Source organism: Saccopteryx bilineata, chromosome 5 (genome assembly GCF_036850765.1).
Source record: "Saccopteryx bilineata isolate mSacBil1 chromosome 5, mSacBil1_pri_phased_curated, whole genome shotgun sequence".
Taxonomy (NCBI): Eukaryota; Metazoa; Chordata; class Mammalia; order Chiroptera; family Emballonuridae; genus Saccopteryx; species Saccopteryx bilineata.
The window spans coordinates 243,605,976-243,615,272 of NC_089494.1; the positions used below are offsets into that span (position 1 = coordinate 243,605,976).

A 9,297-nucleotide genomic window follows, 5' to 3' on the forward strand; every position below is an offset into this window, starting at 1 on the left:
AGATGTCAGTTGTTTGCCTTGATGTCAAGACTTTGCTCAATAAGGAATTAAAGATTATCTGATATGCTATATTTTGTGAGATAAATTTATGTATCTAAAAGCTGGACTAAGATCACAATAGTAGTTTCCCTTTGTCTTGCTTTCAAATTATTTAACTTGTACTTGAACATCCATAGCTTTATTTTCACAACCCACAAATTATATAGAATATGCACTTGCATTTTTGACTCATCGTATGTTTAATAGTACTTTTTTTTTTTTTTTGTATTTTTCTGAAGCTGGAAACGGGGATAGACAGTCAGACAGACTCCAGCATGCGCCTGACCGGGATCCACCCGGCACACCCACCAGGGGGGTGATGCTCTGCCCCTGGCGGGGGGGGGGGGGAGGTCGCTCTGTCGAGACCAGAGCCACTCTAGCGCCTGGGGCAGAGGCCAAGGAGCCATCCCCAGCGCCCAGGCCATCTTTGCTCCAATGGAGCCTCACTGCGGGAGAGGAAGAGAGAGACAGAGAGGAAGGAGAGGGGGAGGGGTGGAGAAGCAGATGGGCGCTTCTTCTGTGTGCCCTGGCCGGGAATCGAACCCGGGACTTCTGCACGTCAGGCCGACGCTCTACCACTGAGCCAACCGGCCAGGACTTTGTTTAATAGTACTTTTTAAAATGTTCTTTATATTTTAGTAATTTGGAATTTTGTGGAATTTATATTTATTCTCTCTATAATTTCTAATTTTATAAATGACAGTGACTTTTTTTAATATTTTTTTCAATTAAAAAAATATCACTTTTGTTCTGTGAAGGGTAACAGAGTTTTATCTTGGAATAAGCACGGGCTCTAATGTCTGTTTTATTTATCTGTACCTGATTAACAAAATACCCAACACTTTGTGGTTTAGGACATCAGTGACTTTATTATAGCTCAGATTTGGAAGTCAGGAATTCAGGCAGAGCTCAACTGCATGATTCTTCTGCTCACATGGCTTTTACTGTGTACTGTGCTACATAGTTGAAGATTGGGCTCTCTGTGAGCATTTAGTAATTTACATGCACAGCTGGTACTATGCAGAGACAATAGCAAGGCTGGCATCTAATGCCCCTTTCTCTCAGACATCAAGGCCTCTTAAATGGTCTCTCAGGCAGGAAACTGGGGTTTGAAATGATGGACCAGATATTCAAGAGCAAGTGTTCCTATTACAATTTTCTTTTGTTCCCTGCCTGCAATGCTTCTGCTAATCCCACTTTTCTTGAATTCAAACAATTATTTATTTACCATCATTGTATCCTGCAAAAACTTATTCTGACAAAAGGACTCTCATACATCAAAAGAAGTCAGGCATTTTTAAATTTATTATAGATTTGTGATGTCAACACACAGCCATATGGCTTAGTGGGTCAGATATTAACCAGTTCTTGATGTCAACTTGACCTACCTACTGCTCTGGTGTCCCATAATCAACCTTTCAGTCTCTACCAGAGCCCAGTAGTAAACATGGAGTGCTTTCTCAAAAGTATAATTTACAGCTATCTGTAGAATAAAATATGTATTTGTTCAGGGATGTTTTTTGGCTTTCCAGAGATTAATGTCAACATGGATTAAGTGCATACTAAGGCTTCAGAATCTCACTAGTTCCTTTTGCTAGAGGTATATTCACCCTGGTAAATGACTTCAGATACCTTTGAAGAGTGATTGGGAGAAGAACATTGTATTTCTGTAGGAAGAGCAAGTGTTCTAAGAGCAGGAAGTGTTCTTGACAGGTGGGCCCGGAAGCTGACAGACCATCCCTTTTACTGGTAGAGAAGTCACAGATCCCAGATCCCAGATTCAAGGATAAAAGTCATGAACTCCATTTCTCAAAAAAAGACAATAGCAAAGAATTTGTGACATCTTTAATGTTAGTGCCAGAATTGTGCATTCTTATCTTCAACAGCTAACTAGCTTTTGACGTTGAAACTTGGGTAAATAGCTGGGAGAATTGTTATGGACAATGAAATTCTTGTGTGAATATATGTGTTAGTTTTATTTTCAGTCTTGCTAAATAAAATGAGTCTTTGTATTCACTTCTAAAAGTGTAATTTAGCAATAATTAATATTAGGATGAGAGATAGAAATAAAACATCTTTGTCCAATAAGTTCAATGCAAAATATTTTCAGGTGAATGACTAGCCTCATTATCAATGCAGAACACAACTATATTATAAAAATTAATTTCTCAGATTTTAGTATCTTAATTTATAATGAGAATAGACTTTATTCACAGTATTGAATTTTGATGAAAGTTAAAAGAATAGTATTTACTCTAGACCAGGCAGTGTTGCAGTGGATAGATTCTAGGTATGGGATGCTGAGGATACAGGTTCCAAACCCTGAGGTCTTTGGCTTAAGCGCACACTCATGAGCTTGAGTGCTAAGGTTGCTGGCTTGAGCAAGGGATCACTTGCTCTGCTGTAGCCCCCTGGTCAAGGCACATATGAAAAAGCAATCAGTGAACAAGCAAGCAACAAACAACTAAGATGTTGCAACGAAGAATTGATGCTTCTCATCTCTCTCCCTTCCAGTCATTCTGTTCTTGTCTGTCCCTCGCTCTCTCCTTCTTTCCTTAAAAAAAAAAAGAATATTTACAAAAACAGCATATCACCTTTCACGTGGTAAATGCTTATCACATCTGAGTTCTCTTCTTGTTACATTCATTCTATCCTTATAGAGACATTATTCTACTTTAATTGGTTTATTTGCAATTACTGGAATTTTACAGACAGACAGGAACGGAGAGAGATGAGAAGCATCAATCACTAGTTTTTCGTTGTGCATTGCGACACCTTAGTTGTTCATTGATTGCTTTCTCATATGTGCCTTGACCGTGGGCCTTCAGCAGACTGAGTAACCCCTTGCACGAGCCAACGACCTTGGGTCCAAGCTGGTGAGCTTTTGCTCAAACCAGATGAGCCCGCGCTCAAGCTGGTGACCTCGGGGTCTCGAACCTGGGTCCTTCCGCATCCCAGTCCAAGGCTCTATCCACTGCGCCACCGCTTGGTCAGGCAGTTTCTGGATTTTTATAAGTACATAAAACATTGATGGAAAATCTTTTTGTTTTACTCTTGTGCTTATCTACTATTATATTGTAAATAGCCATTGGCTTAGAGATAATTGCAATATGGAAATATTCTATGAAATACAAGGTTGAGCAAAAGTAGGATTACAGTTGTGAGTACACAAAACAGTTTATTTTTGTATATTATTTGTTAAATATTGTATTACTTATTTGTATTACAACTGTAAACCTAATTTTGTATATGATATAAAATAATTTAACTGAAAATAAAAATATAATACTCTATACTGAAATTAAGAAAATGTTAAATGTTTAATGTTTTTTTTTTTCTCCACACGAGTTAAACCTAGTTAGGGGACAAGGTAATTCCTTTAAGTAATGGAGAATTAAATCATCTATCATGGCCTTTGGAATACAAATACTAATGGCAATCAGTCACTACCAAAACCAACTTATTAAACATATTAAATTGAGATAGCTCAAATCGATCTATGGTGGATATAAACCACACAGAGGTATCTTAAATCAAAATAGGTGATGTTTCTTTAAATGTATTAATACCGGTTGACATGTGAATTGAAAAGCCCATGTAATACAATGACTTTAGATGAGAGCTGTTATACTCTCTGGTATATTATTCCTAACAAGCTTAGAGGAAATTAAATTTACAAGACAAGCTTTGCGACTGTGAGTTTATCATTCTGCTATACAATTAAGATTGTAGATACTATCTGCCTTCTTATTAAATACAGTAAATGTGCCCACAGGCACAAAATGAGATCAAGAAATATATAAATAAGAAATGTGAGTTTCGTATTCATTACTCATGATTTCAAAGTGTGCATAGAGAATGAGCAGAACTTTATGTTCATTTGGTTTACTAATATTGACCCAGCAAAGTAATTTCAATACAATATTGTGAGGTTAGAACTGTAGGCAAAAGGGAACTTAAAGATCACCAGCCCAGGACTTTCACTTTAAGGATGAAAAATAAGCAAATAAATAAAACAAGAAAACAAACAAATGATATAATGACGTCCAGGAAAAGAAATCTACATTCTGAACATTCGAAAACCTAGTAAATGACAGAACTGAAACTTGAATCTGAGTATATATTTTCCAGGTTTGTAATTCTCCTTATTAATTCATTTCTAACTCTTTATTATTCTAAAATGTAATTTATATATAGCCTTACATCATATATTCCAATATTATAAGCTGCCTTTAACCCACTCTGATAACCTAATTAATAATCTGACAACCTATATTTTAATGAAAAGAAAGGTTTCTACATATTAACTAGAATTATTAAATATAACTGTACTTATTTTTTCACAATTTAAAATGACAGAATTGCATTGCTCTAATAACAATTTCACTTCTAGTCTAAGAAATAATTGGAATTAAGGTAACATTCAGCTAAAACAAGATTAAAAAGCCAATGATCTCAGAATGCCCAAAGTCATGAAATATAATTAAGAACATGTTTTGGGGGAATTTTTTATATAAAAGCAATTTACATGCTATTTTAATATATTTTGATTAGACACAAGATTATGAATAAAACAAATTTGAGTTATAACTCCTCTTTTTACTAATAAAATGATGTTAAACAGTTATATAGCCTAGTTAATTTTTATTGCATTATCTATAGTGATTGTGTGTTTAGGTTTTGTGTGTGTATGTATGTGTGTGTGTTTGAGAGAGAGAGAGAGAAAATGAGCAACTGAAATTGCTTGCTCAGTGAAGAATACTAAGTTTTGAGCAAGCAATGTGTTATAAGTGTTTAGAGTTTGGTTAGAGTTGGGTAGACTGGGGTTTTAAACTTGTCTTCATTGCATTGGGACAAGATACAAACTTAGGAGAAAAACTTAACTCCTTGAGTTTGTTTTGTTGTGGGAATAATAGAGATAATTGTAGTACATTCCTTTTTGAGTTTTTACAAGGATTAAAAACAGCCTTCTTGTTCAGCCTTTTTTTAGTTCAAGATGAACTAAAAAAAGTTGATGCATATTGATATTGTTCAATACACAGGGGGGTGTCTCAGAACTTTAACTCTGAACATGTACATAGACATTCAAGTTCTTCTTTAATTATTATTCTTTGTCCAAAATTGTTTTTCCATAGGGAATTAATCATTTATCTTATCACAAAAGTGTAATTCTTTTTTGTTATTATGTATGATTATTATCTGAATATGCAATATACATAGAATTTGTAGCCATATTTCACAATAGTAGTTAAATTTACATCATTCCTGTATAAGAACATGAATATCCTCCTGGTTCAATGATCATATTTGCACTAAATATCACTCAGTATAACTATAGTTTTTGTAGAAAGGACATTAAGGTATCTACATTAATAAAACAGAATGACCAGATATTTAGCTTTAATTACCGATGTTAATGTAGTTTGTGAAAAGAAAATATCACATGGAGTTTTGAAGCAATATATAAAATTATAGGATGTTAGTAAATGAATATTCAGCTCTCTTTGGCTTCCTGAAATTGTGATGAGCGTAACTCAGATGCAGGGAATATTATTCATCTATTCAACAAACATAAATCAATGTCTATTACGTTCTAGGCATTTTTCCAAATACCAAAAAATAAGAGTGAATAAGATACAGCACCTGTTTTAAAGTTTCTTTCCTATTTGTGATGGAATTCAATATTGAAGTAGCTGTAATGGGAACAGGGATAAGAGACAAATGTCACATAAATAGCTCTTCTGAGTTTATTTGCTAACTTTACTCAAGTATGCAGGACAAAGATCTGATTTTGTGACCATAGTATCCCTGTAATATAGTACTTGACAGTTAGATTAATTCTGAGCACATCAGTTCAATGGAGAAAATAATTTTATTCAGGGAAAACTGGGAGCCAGGAAGACACTACAGATTAACAACACAGGGAATATCTCAACTTTGCCTCAGAATACCTCTCTCCCTGTGGTGTGGCCAGGCTGGGTGGAGGTTTAACTGACTTCTGCCATTGCGAACATCAGGGTTCTAATATCAATTTGTTAGTACCTAGAACTAGAATTGTACACGTATCTTAGCTCAGTGTAAATGTCTCTCCTCAGTGTCTTTCACATAAATATTCCATATGTGATGATAGTAATAATTAGTCTTAAATTATTATTACTTGCTTTAAATTAAAATAGTTGAAACATCAATTTAATGGAGTTATCAAAAAATTAAAGAAATAGTACTTTTTAGTTTTATATCTTTAATGATAATAAAATATTTTTCCTCATATTTCATTCAAATAATGGGAATATAGTAAAGGAATAAGTCTCTCCATTTTAAATGTAAAGATATTAAATTTTGGTCAGGCAGTTCAGTTGGTCAGAACATTGTCATAATATGCCAAGGTTGCAGGTCAATCCCCAGTCAGGGCAAATACAAGAATCAACCACAATGTATGCATAAATAAGTGGAACAACAAATCAATGTCTCTCTCTCTCGCTCTCTCTCTCTATCCCTTCCTCTCTCTCTAAAATCAATCAATAAATACAAATTAAATAATTATATTACAACTAAGAGAATTTCAACTTCTTGTTTGAAATATTAAATATAGTTATGTCTATGACATCATAAAATAGTTGGAACCATATTTTTGTTTCCATACCTTTGGTCAACTAAATAATGAGAAATGTTTAAGAAAGTTAACATGCCACTTTCCTTCATGGTTGTTTAGTCATTCTTTCATGCAAGATTTCATTGAAAACCAAAGGGTTTAGGCCTGACCTGCGGTGGCACAGTGGGTAAAATGTCGATCTGGAAAGCTGAAGTTGCCAGTTCAAAACCCCAGGTTTGCTTAGTCAAGGCACATATGGCAGTTGCTTCCTGCTCCTCCCCACCTTCTTTCTTTCTCTCTCTCTCTCTCTCTCTCTCTCTCTCTGTGTGTGTGTGTCTGTCTTCTCTCTTTAAAATGAATAAATAATATCTAAAAAAATGTTTAAAAAATAAAACCAAAGGGTTTCATTACAAGAATCAACAAAGAAGACAAAAAATAATTCCAACAAAAATTCCCTGCACTTCAAGAGCTTTCTTGTCATTGGGATGAAGGAAATACAGATGACAAACAAGTCAAATATAATGTTTAGTAAGTTAGATAGTACTTAATAAGGAGAAAAATATATTAAATCTGAAAAAACTTTTTAGGAGGTGGAATCAATTATGCAATGGGTGTCAAGAGAAATTTCCCCAACGAGGTGACACTTGAGACCTGTAGGAAGTGGGGAACAGACTTGGAGCACCTCATGAAAGACCAAGAAGTGAGTGTGTGTGTGCTGATTGTTTCTAAGGAATAATAAAGCAGAGAAAATGGGAAGAAAGATGAGGAAAAGAAAAAATAAGAAATGAGGTCATAAAGTTAAACAAATGAGTTCCAGGGTCCTGATATTGTTAGGCCTTGGAGGTTTTTGGTTTTTACTGAGTCAAAATTGAAAATGATGTGAAATTTTGAGTGACATTGCAGTATAATCTAAATAAATGTTAACGAATTACTGCAGCTGCAATATTGTGTTTAGAGTGTAGTCTTAGAGTAAGAGAAGGAAGAGGAACCCAGTTTGGAGGCTAACACAGGAAATAAGGCAAGGGGCGGTGGCAATATGAATCTAGGTTTTTAAATTATGTACATAGCTGAAAGTAATGCAAAACAAGATTTTGAGTTGAAAAGATTAGTAAAGGTACAAGGAATAAAGCAGTCAAAGATTTATTCTATGGTTTGGAGCCTGGTCATCTGTTAAAAAAAAAATAGCATCTGCTAAATGGGATGGACAGGACAGAGGTCAAAGTTTAAGAACTCAATTTTGGGATTAAAACTGCACGACCATATTAGATATTTAAATAGAAACACAAGGAAAGTAGATATATATACTGTTCTAAAAAGAAAATCAGTTAATAGAGAGAAAAGACAGAATATTGCTCCTACGGTATATCTGAGAAGCAGAGAGATGACGGGGTCCTGTGTACTACTACAAACAAGACGACAACCCCAAATGGAGATGCTTATGCTGAGCTTCAGTACACCAAACCAAGATGAAGCTTAATTACATTTTCAGCTCTCCCAAAAATGAAATCTTAAATCCTTCTATCAGAAATCACACCCTAACTGGGTGGTTCAGTTGATTAGAGCATCATCCTGATAGGTCAAGGTTGCTGGTTTGATTCCAATCAAGACACATACAGGAATCAACCGATGAATGCATAAATAAGTGGAACAACAAATTGATCTCTCTCTCTCTCTCTCTCTCTCTCTGCCCCCACTCCTCTTTCTGCCTAAGATGAATAGGTAAACATTTTTTCAAAAGTGACCTGATCCACACTAGTTAGGGAGTCTGCCTGGTAGACAACTGCCACCCCACGAAGGGAAGTCACCTTGAATAAGCAACCAACCTTCTTTTGCCTGATATAATTTCCTTGTTCCTGCTCCCTTCTGCTTATAAAGTACTTGATTTTGTACAACTCTTTTAAATTTCCTTTCTATCTTCTAGATTGGATGTTCTCAGATTTAAATTGACTTTTGCTCAAATAAAACTCTTAAAATATATAACTCTGTTTATCTTTTAAGAAGTCACATTGAGAGTTTGCCTTTAGCTAGATTTTCATCCATAAAAACAGAGGAGCATTCATGTAGTTATATAGGCACAAGTATAAGTGGGTTGAAGTTCTTTTATTTTTACTTTAATTTCTCATGCAAGTAGGAAATGCAGTTGCCAGGTGAAAGAGAAAGATATATTGAAGATACAGGAAAAGTGGAGAAATTATGCAATAATCATTTGAGAAACTGGCAGAAGAGGAGTATGTTACTAGTAAGGTCGGGTTTAGATAAATGAACATGAATTTATAGTTAAGTCAAGTGAATACATATGGGATTGGCTTTATATGGAGAATCAAATTTAAATGGGATTGGTTTTCAGACATATGAGTACAGCAAAGTTTGAGAAAAGCCAAGGAGTTGATTTCATGTACAAGAGGTGATGAAAATGACTTACTCTGAAATGTAAATAGGGTTTTAATCAAATTTGTAATACTTACTTACTGATTCCTTTTGATGTGTCCAGTATGGTATCCTGGCAGAGACATAAGAATATAATGTTAGCAAGTATTCATGCAAAACTTGGTCAGCGCTTAGAAGAAATAATTCTTATGAGTCATACCAAAATATAATAGATGTTTGAGTGAAGAATATGAAAAAATAAAATTATAATTAAAATATTGGATAACCACAACAAATTA

The 9,297-nt window shown here is 34.6% G+C and overlaps 1 non-coding gene across 1 annotated transcript; it reads right to left on the reverse strand.

Moving 5' to 3' along the window:
• Nucleotides 1–561: 561 nt before the first annotated feature.
• On the reverse strand, nt 562–637 carry TRNAV-GAC (transfer RNA valine (anticodon GAC)). Its single transcript has one exon. It is a non-coding gene; the product is annotated as a tRNA-Val (tRNA).
• Between the last annotated feature and the right edge of the window lie 8,660 nt (nt 638–9,297).